The sequence below is a fragment of the Palaemon carinicauda genome, chromosome 15, assembly GCF_036898095.1.
Source record: "Palaemon carinicauda isolate YSFRI2023 chromosome 15, ASM3689809v2, whole genome shotgun sequence".
Taxonomy (NCBI): domain Eukaryota; kingdom Metazoa; phylum Arthropoda; class Malacostraca; order Decapoda; family Palaemonidae; genus Palaemon; species Palaemon carinicauda.
In genome coordinates this window covers 117468390-117476996 of record NC_090739.1, presented here as the reverse complement: position 1 = coordinate 117476996, position 8607 = coordinate 117468390, and the positions used below count along the sequence as shown (strand labels likewise).

The 8607-nt window shown below is 40.6% G+C and overlaps 1 long non-coding RNA gene across 1 annotated transcript in view; it reads right to left on the bottom strand.

Moving 5' to 3' along the window:
- The window catches only part of LOC137654360 (uncharacterized), a 27496-nt gene extending 23349 nt beyond the window's left edge, over positions 1-4147 (bottom strand). Inside the window, exon 1 of the long non-coding RNA XR_011046610.1 lies at positions 4045-4147. This is a non-coding gene — a long non-coding RNA (uncharacterized lncRNA). The remainder of the gene's footprint in view (positions 1-4044) is intronic.
- Between the last annotated feature and the right edge of the window lie 4460 nt (positions 4148-8607).

The window sequence follows — 8607 nt, the reverse complement described above, 5'->3', positions numbered from 1 at the left end:
GGCAGCTGAAGGAGCTCTTAGTGAGGGATGTCCAAGTGTGAACTTATTGCGATAATATGACTCTCTTGGGGAGTGTAAAGATGAACTCACAAGCACCACTGCAGTGAAGCACGCTCAAGAAGCAGCAGCTAGACCTTCGTGGGGAAAGGAAAAGAACAAGTGAGCTTGGCTCACTCATAGCAGAGTGCGCACTTCAAATACCAGACTGGGGTAAAGCTGGTTGTGAGCCAGGGTATTGCGAAGTGGCATGCGAACATCCAAAAGAACCCCATAAGGAGGTGCACGAATCGTCTTGCACATGCCAAAAGTTGCCAGGAACATCCTGGTGGGGGGGAGCAAGGCACAGGTGGAATGGCTGCAAATGTGTGCTGACATTGCTCGCAAACGTCAGACCAACCTGGCGCTTTCCCCAGATGGTCAGACTTCAGAGGCGGTATCTCAAAGGGTTTCGCTCTCGCGAGTCTCGTAGAGGCTCATTGTACCTGGGGAGTACCGCGACGTGGGGCTGTAACTTCAGGGAGTCTGCTTCCATGATCACTAGGCTGCTTCGAGAGCCTAACTCTGAAAAGCAAGAGTGAGAAGGTAAGGGTTCGTGAATCAGCTTACAAGGACCTTGGGAAGGTGACCACCAAAGAAAGGCTAGCCTGTCAAGCTGGCGAGAAAAAGGATCTTCCTTGTAGAGTGGAGGATTTCAAGGATCTTCCTGCTAAGTGAACTCAGTACACAAAGCCACCCTGGGGAGGGGTGAAAGCACTTGGATGGAACTCTGCAGAGAACCAGCCTGCAATTCCTAGTCTGTCTACTAACACACACAGGAACTTCCTGGACACTAGATGGACTGGGATCTGAATGGAAGTGTCTTTCAGATCCAGAGTGACCATGAAATCTCCAAGTCTGACAGCTTGAATGACTGAGGTTGCTGTCCCCATCTTGAACTTGCTCTGCCTGATAAACAAGTTTAGGGCCGAAAGGTCATCTCAAACCTTCAGACGCCTTCTCAATAAGAAAGAGTCAACTGAAGAAGACGAGGCTCCCATCATCGACTTTCTGGAGAGCATTCTTGATCATCTTCTGGATGTCCTGTTGTAGGTTATAACGTTTGTATGGGCCCTCTCTGTATGGCAATGATATTATTAGAGGAGGAATTAGAGGAGGGGGAAAGTTGATGAATGGGAGGTGGTACCTAGGCTGTAGGAAGTGGATATTCCAGTCCTTTGCACCATAAATCATTCAATTTCCCTTCAAAATTTCCCCCCACTAGTCAAGATGGGAGGGAATTGCAAATCCTAATGGTGATTTCTTCTTCCCTTACCCCCTTCCTCTAGGGTGACTTTGTCCTTGCCTGGGTTGAGAAGGCTGAGGAGGACTACCAATCCTCTAACAAGAAGAAGACCATAAGGGGAACTTTGAGCAGTGATGTCATCTACGGGATGAAGACGAGGATCTACGGCGAGGTGAGGAAGCGTCAGAATAGTGCAACTCTGTCCACTTTGAAGCCCGCAGGAAACTACAACAGAGTGAGTTTAACTTGTTCAAAGCACGTGGGGAAGCACTGACAGGCAAAGTCCTAAGACATGAAGGTGTAGTGAGCGAAGATCTAGGAGTTGATAGGCGAGCAGGTGAAGGAGAGGTTAGTTAGCATCTTGTGGGCGGGGTAGCAGATGGTTTCATAGGATATTGTATACTAGAAAGCGATCTCAAATCTCCTGTTGAAGAGGTGAGATTGTGCCCAGACTCTGTTGGGTGATGGCATACGGAGGAGCCGGTGGGAGCAAAAGCAGTCTGTTTCTCCTACAAGAAACGATTAAACTTCTCCAATGGTGAGCCTAGAATGCCAAATGAAGGCCACAACACTTGAAGGGCACCATCCTCTGTAAATCAAGAAGAAGAGAAGAATTAAGGGAACCACTCCAAGGAGGGGGCAACCCCATTTTGTAAAGAGGAAATAATGGAACCTCCCAGCCCCTGAGCTTGACCACAAACCATACGACTACTGCTATTATCTTATACTTTGAGGAAGAACCCAAAGCTGAAGAATCTCTTTTTGTCTTCTTCTTCCTCCTGTCAAACAACACCCACTGGGAGAACAGTCACTTCCTACACTTCTCACAAGGTGAGTTATCAGAGCATGTGTCCCTGTCACAACTGGCATAACCTGTGTGGATCTACTTACACATTGCTCATTCCCATAGGTCTTAGGCAGGATTCCAGGACATGTCTGCATAAACACAAACAATCAGCATACACATACTTGGAAGAAAAAGAAATTGTAGAGTTAATGCAAAAAAGCAAAAACTGCAAATTATTCACTGACAAGAGGAACCAGTTCTCGCTGTGACGGGTGAAATTCAATTGTGGTTTGAGTAAGCTGGAGGGCCAGCGGTAGCTGACAGGGTAGCTACCCTGTTGGTTGTTTACACCTCGTTAAAAGTTTAATGGCCGTTTTCCAGCCTTCGTTGTTATTTCTACTCCAATGTGTAAAGATCAATGGTTTGTATTTATGTAGGAACAAAGAAAATTTCAATAAGTTTATCACTGCCTAGTGCAGTGGTAACATGTTAGCCTAGCATTTGCATGGCAGCAGATCGATCCCAGCCTGGGACCGTTAGTTTAAGCTGTTTACTGGGGATGCCACTGCTGTGGTTGGGCACTACACAGGAGTGTTGGGCTTGCCCAGCTGATTTTCTGGGGAGCATCTAATATGATGAAACTGGAACGGAAACAAGATACCTTTAACATTTAACGAAGGAGTGAGACAGTACGTATTCACTCTACTGAGCTGAAAACAAAAGCGATGTATTTCATTGGGCCATTGTGTGAGTGGGGTGATAGTTTACAACCATGCTAACTAGCGGTGGAAAATTGACAACTAGTACAAAGGTTTATTGCTAAATTCAAGCTACGCTGAAAAAATATATCGATATTAAAGAAAGAAATGTTTATTTGCGTAGGAACAAACAAATATTAAACTTTGGAAATTGTATTGCTTTTCATATTTTTATTGATTGATAAAAAAATTTAAAAAATAAAACATGTGAACACCCATATCTTATGGTGAATTCTTATTCACTATGATATTATAGTACCTTACCATTACATTACCTTGCTAACTACATACCACATATATTCAAGCAAACTGTTCAACTTGGCAATATCAATACATTTTCTATCTATTTCACTAGATACCACCAAAGCCAGTACCAGACATCAACAGTTACACTAAATCGAATTCTTAACAACTCATTTTGTCCTGTAAATGCAGCATAATTATGATTGATGAGTCTTCTTAAACTTATTTGTTACTAATATTCACTACATAATACTAGTTTACTTACATTTTCATAGATTATAAAACTGAATTAAGCAATACATTAGGTAAGTTGGAGGTGTTCCTACCCAAAGTTAATTGAGGTGAAGCTTCCTATTCAAGTTAATCTGAGGCTTTTCGGTAAATATGTGATACTGTAATTTCTAGCCAAATACATGAACCATATATTTTATCTACTCGTTATCTTGTGTTCTATGCATTTCTGACCTTGATTATTGGGACAAACCATCTGTTCATGAGTTTTTGGACCCCCTTATATAATGACAATTATGGGGGACCCCAGTGGGAAACCGGGGTTTTTAGGGTGGGGAAATGTCATAAACGAGTGATTTACAGCAATAATGGTCAGAAATGCAAAATAAGAACAAGATAACCCGTTGGAAAAAAATATGGATCATGTAAGTGGCTGAACGTAGACCAAACATGATTATTTAACACATTTGAGATTTGTAAAACGGTACAGAACCTAACAAACCCACCTAACCTAACCTAGTAGTTCCTAGGCCACAACCCCTAGCCGGGGGCAAGGCTCTGGACCCCCTTCCCAGGTCACAGCCCCTAGTAGGACCCCCTTCCCAGGTCACAGCCCCTAGTAGGACCCCCTTCCTAGGTTACAAACCTTCCCAGGTCACAACTCCTAGATGGGGGCAAGCCCCCGGACCCCCTTCCCAGGTCACAAACTAAAACGAAATCACAATTCACAAACAAATCCTTACCTTAAGTTTGGGATGTCGAAGGCTGAGGGTCTTTTGTGTCACTGACCCTGTCGTAGACGTAGATGGGTGAGGGTACAGTGTGGCGGCTTGAAGCAGGAAATTATGTAGGCACTTGGACCTCTTGTGCTGGAAAAATAAGCACACTTTAGCTTGCTAATTATTGAAAAAACGAAACTGAACATTAAAATATGTATTATAATTTTTACCTGGCGGATAAAGACATAACGAGATAAATATTGAATAAAATATTCTTTTAGAATTTTGCCACGGAGAACATAACTCTTGATATCCCACCACACCATTTCGATATCTTAATTATGTGCACCTATCTTGGGATCCATAAAATTTTGTGAATGATTCAGTGAGGTGCACATACCCCGTAGTGGCGAGATCTTTGTATCCTTTCCTTATGGATTACGCTCCCCCCTTGAAGTAACGTTGTATCAAGGGCCCAAGGGTCTCGGCATTTCTTGGTTGGTCCACCAAAGGGACCACAAACATATTTTGCTCTCTCGCTCCATGTCACCGAACACCCACACACCGGACAAAGGCCTACCTCCGTTTTATTTCGACCTCCCAAACTTGGATTCATCCACTTCGACGACAATGCCAGGCCCACCTATAGCCAGCAAGTTTTGGCAATAATTTTCCGTCACTTCCGAACAATAAGACCTCCAGTTAACCGGAGTTTGTAATGTCCAGCCAAGGTTATAGGTTGCATTGCCGTGCGAAAAGGCCCTTTCAAGGAAATGATTCACGAACGGCAGTATTTCCCATGCTTGAACGTGAGCCTTTTCCAAGAAAGTGTCCTTAAATGTGGTTACGGAAAAAACCGCAAGCACGACGCTTTCCTTTCTTAGCAACCTTGACTGATCGATTACAAGCCCACTGATTAACTTGAGATCTAAAGACACATGGCTGTTGGCAGGAAGGGCATTGAATGTCTGAAGGGATGACTCCATGGTTCTGTAGGAACTCATATGCCCGTTTATTTTATCTGAAAAAGAGGGAATGTATCTCCCACTCCCTCTGAGAACAACCTTGACATATGGAAGTCATAATGAAACTGAAGAGAAATGGGGGTTGGGATAAGTGTTGTAAAAGAATATCCGGGAACTTATGAAGAACTACTCGTAAGCTAGTAAGTGGTGTAAAAAACCACCTGACAGATACGTCATTGTAAATGCATAGAAAGCTCGCAATCATGGAAAAAAACGCATGTGCGGAAGTCCACTTTAAGCTCTCAAATGTAAATAATAGACTTAGAGTAAAAAACATACTTCACATTTAAATCAACCGATACTTAAGTTATTATGCTCCAGCCCCCATTAAACATATGGAGAAAAACAACAAGCTAGCCAGCACTCGTCCATTTCTTATTGCGAATTTCACTTTCCCTAGCAATTAAACTATCATATATTAACCGGCTTTTCTTTTTGTCTGAGTCTTTTCTTTTACTTATCTTTACCCAAAGTTGTTGACAAGCTTAGGTTGTGAATCACAAGAGGTCAGGTAGGAATTACAAAAGCTTGTAGGTTAGTTTTAGTAAATAAAGGAGCATGTAAAGTAGGTTAGTTTAAGGAATAAAAGGCTAAGGTGCATCCTTACTTTCATTCTATATTTACTGCATTCAGTTAAAGCTCAAATATGATATTGTAGAATAGGATAGTTAAGCTAAGGTAAGATGTGCTAAGCAAAGGTAAGTTGTACTAAGCAAAGGTAAGTTGTACTAAGCAAAGGTAAGTTGTACTAAGCTAAGGTAAGCTGTACTAAGTTAAGGTATGTTGTGCTAAGCTCAGGTAAGCTGGGCTGTGCTAAGCTAAGGTAAGCTGGACTGTGCTAAGCTAAGGTAAAGTAATCTACTGTAAGCCAAGCCTGGGTAGGTTAGCGAGAGTAAGGTAAGGTAAAATAAATGTAGGCTGGCAAAGGTAAGCTCAGGGTAGGTAAGGTAAGGTCAGGGTAGGTAAGGTAAGGTAAGGTAAGGTAAGGTCAGGGTAGGTAAAGTCAGGGTAGGTAAAGTCAGGGTAGGTAAGGTCAGGGTAGGTAAGGTAGGTAAGGGTAGGGTAGGTAAGGGTAGTCAAGGTAAGGTCAGGTTAGGTGGGGTAAGGTCAGGGTAGGTAAGGTAAGGTCAGGGTAGGTAAGGTAAGGTCAGGGTAGGCAAGGTAAGGATAGGCTACATAACGATAAGCAAGATGAATGTACGGAAGGTAAGCTTATGGTAAGGAAGGTAAGGCAAGGGTAGGGAGAAGTTATGGTAGATAAGGTAGGGTAAGGGCTGATAAAGTATGGGTAGATAAGGTAAGGGTTGATAATATATGGGTAGATAGGGTAAGGATAGATAAAGTAAGGGTTGGTAAGGTATTGATAAAGTAGGGGTAAAGTATGTGTAAGTTAGGTACGGGTAGGTAATGTAAGAATTAATAAAGTAAGGCCAAGTAAGGTAAAGGTAGACAAAGTGAGGTTAGGTTAGGTAAGGCAAGGGTAGGTAAAGTGAGATTAGGTTAGGCAAGGGTAGGTAAAGGAAGGTTAGGTATAGTAAGGTTAGGCAAAGTGAAGTATGGGTATATAAAGTACAGGTAGATGATGTTAGAGTAAGGTAAGGGCAAGTAAGGCAAGGGTAGGTAAAGTGAGGGTAGGTAAGGCAAGGCTAGCAAATTGATGGTGGACAATGTATGAGTATGCAAGGTAAGAGTAGGTAAGATAAGGCAAGGTAGAGTGAAGGTAGGTAAGGTAAGGTTAGATTGGGTGATGGTGGGAAGGTATGAGTAGGTAAAGTAACAGCAGGTAAAACCCGGGTAGGTAAATTGAGGTTAGGTAACTACACTATTAACATTAGAGTGTATTTTCAACATTGTATTCGTTATTTTGTTTTATGTTTCCTTTTCTAATGCTATTTCTAAAAATTCCAAGTAACGTCCTAAGCAAATCTTTACGCTGTTGAAGGATGGCCTAATCCAGCATGAAATTGCTAGATCTTGAAAAAAAAAATAGGCCTTGACTATAAAATACACTTCTGTCAGATTAGTTTCACACTAAGAAAGATCACCACTCTAACTTTGAAATTATTTGAATACCAGTTGAATTATTGTGTATTACCTTCACAGTAATGGGAAGCATAAGAATTGCACAGCAAAATCAAACTTAAAGTAGCTCTCTGTTGCCATGGAAAAGTAACAAATGACGGGAAATATTACTGTTACAAACATTCTGCAACAGCTACACGGTAACACAGGTCACTCACCCTCCAAAAGGTTCCAACAATGTTCAGCCAAATTTAACGCCCCTTTTCACTCATTCAGTCCCTATTATGAATCATCTCGACCATCATATTTCATTAAAATCTGCACTGAATTGCTGGTGTAAAATGGAACTAGAACTAGCAGTTGTGAAGTTGATAGTGGTAGATCAAATGATTGACTTTGGAAGATATAATGAAAGACTTCGAAAGAAGAGAGAGAGAGAGAGAGAGAGAGAGAGAGAGAGAGAGAGAGAGAGAGAGAGAGAGAGAGAGAGAGAGAGAGAGAGAGAGAGTATTCTTGTATACATAGAAAGCACAATAACAAGAGTTTTATTTAATTTTTAGTCGACCTATAGGAAATGGGATGAAATATATATTAGCAGTAAAAATGCTGATAAAGTATCAAGTTACGTTATTAAAAAGTCTTATAATCATTAACTTCACACACACACACACACACACACACACACATATATATATATATATATATATATATATATATATATATATATATATATATATATATAATATATATATAACTAATTATATATATATATACATATATATATATATGTATATATATATATATATATATATATATATATATATATATATATATATATATATATATATATATATATATATATATAATATCAAGTCAATTGATCAATCAATAGCAATAGTTAAATATTACCACAGCTAGTTCTAGTTCCAGAAGAGAGAGAGAGAGAGAGAGAGAGAGAGAGAGAGAGAGAGAGAGAGAGAGAGAGAGAGAGAGAGAGAGGGAGAGAGAGAGAGATTTTTGGGTTGTTATTCTTTGGAATAGTATGGCCTTATTGCAGTAACCTATCTGTCACAAAATTCTGTAGGATGCTTAAATAGCTTATCACAGTAAGTGTGGACATCCTGTCTGTTCTCTAGTATCAATGGAGCGAGAGAAAATGGTTGGTTGTCTTTCTGCCTTAAAAAAGACCTGTGTCACCCTGGGTACTTGGCCTAAGTGTGATGTAGACCTCAAGACTATGAACAACAGATGTCTCCTTTTTATATCATTGACGAAAGTTCTAACTAAACATTCTGTTGCCAGTATCAGCAACCACCAACAACAATCCTTCATCACCCAAACTCATTTAAGAGAATAAGAATAAACGGAGCAAGATTTTTATCCATTAATGATCATTGTGCTATAAAGTGAAGAAATACCATGGGCGACTAATACCAAAACTTCTTTTGTGTCAAAAACATATACTCTTTTATCATCAACTTCACGTTAGCATCCTATTCAATTGGTTGTTTTGACATATTTGGAATAATTTATAAATTAA